The following is an 856-nucleotide window of genomic DNA, read 5'->3' as shown; positions in this document are numbered from 1 at the left end:
CACGTTAAGTGGCTATGGAATTGTTGTAAGTTGCCCTGTTGTTGTCTTGGCTGTTCTATCTCCTACCCCAAAGAACTAAGGAAGAAATATCCCATTCTTCTTCCACCTCCATTTGCTTAAGGGGCACACAGAATGCAGCAAAAAGGAAGGAAGGAAACCTCCAAGTCTGGTATCCTAACCTTGTATATAAAACTACAACCCACTATTAAAGAGATAAACGTCAAAAAGCATTCGCTGGACTCTCTGAAATATGCAAAAAAAGCAGCACTTCTCTTTTACCTAGATCCTTAGTGATGCTAAGGTACTCTGCCAGGATGGGCAAGTTTGTTTGTTTGTACCAGAAATGACCTAGCAAGCCCCACTCCCACCCCAGCACTCTGTTACTGCTTGCAAAATGGCACCTGCCATTATGCAGCTGTGTAATCTTTTGCTTTCTTTGACTGTTGCACAAAATCTAGCTACTGTAGATTCCGGCTTATTAGGCGATTGGGCATATTAGACGACCCCCCAAATCGGCAGCTGCAATTTGGGGGTTCATCTTATAAGCCCAGTTGCCTAATATGCTGGGCAGCTCTGCGCCGGGAGCAGCGGAGGGGGGGGGGCTCTGCGCTGGGAGAAAGCCACCTGGAGTGGAGCGGACCCTGCCGTCGCCTCTGCTGCTTCCGAGCCACCAGGTACTGCAGCAGGGAGCGGATACCCGGAGTATAAGACGACCCCCGACTTTTTAACCTCTTTTCCCGGGTTAAAAAGTCGTCTTATACGCCGGATTTTACAGTGGTGGCTATCCCTGAAGCCTTTGGAGCGCAGCGGGACCTCGCGCTGCGCTCCAAAGGCTTCGGGTTCCTTTTGCTGAAGC

Source organism: Podarcis pityusensis (assembly GCF_964106645.2).
Source record: "Podarcis pityusensis genome assembly, chromosome: 17".
NCBI classification, from domain to species: domain Eukaryota; kingdom Metazoa; phylum Chordata; class Lepidosauria; order Squamata; family Lacertidae; genus Podarcis; species Podarcis pityusensis.
The sequence above is the reverse complement of the archived record's forward strand: the minus strand, read 5'-3'. Positions refer to the sequence as shown.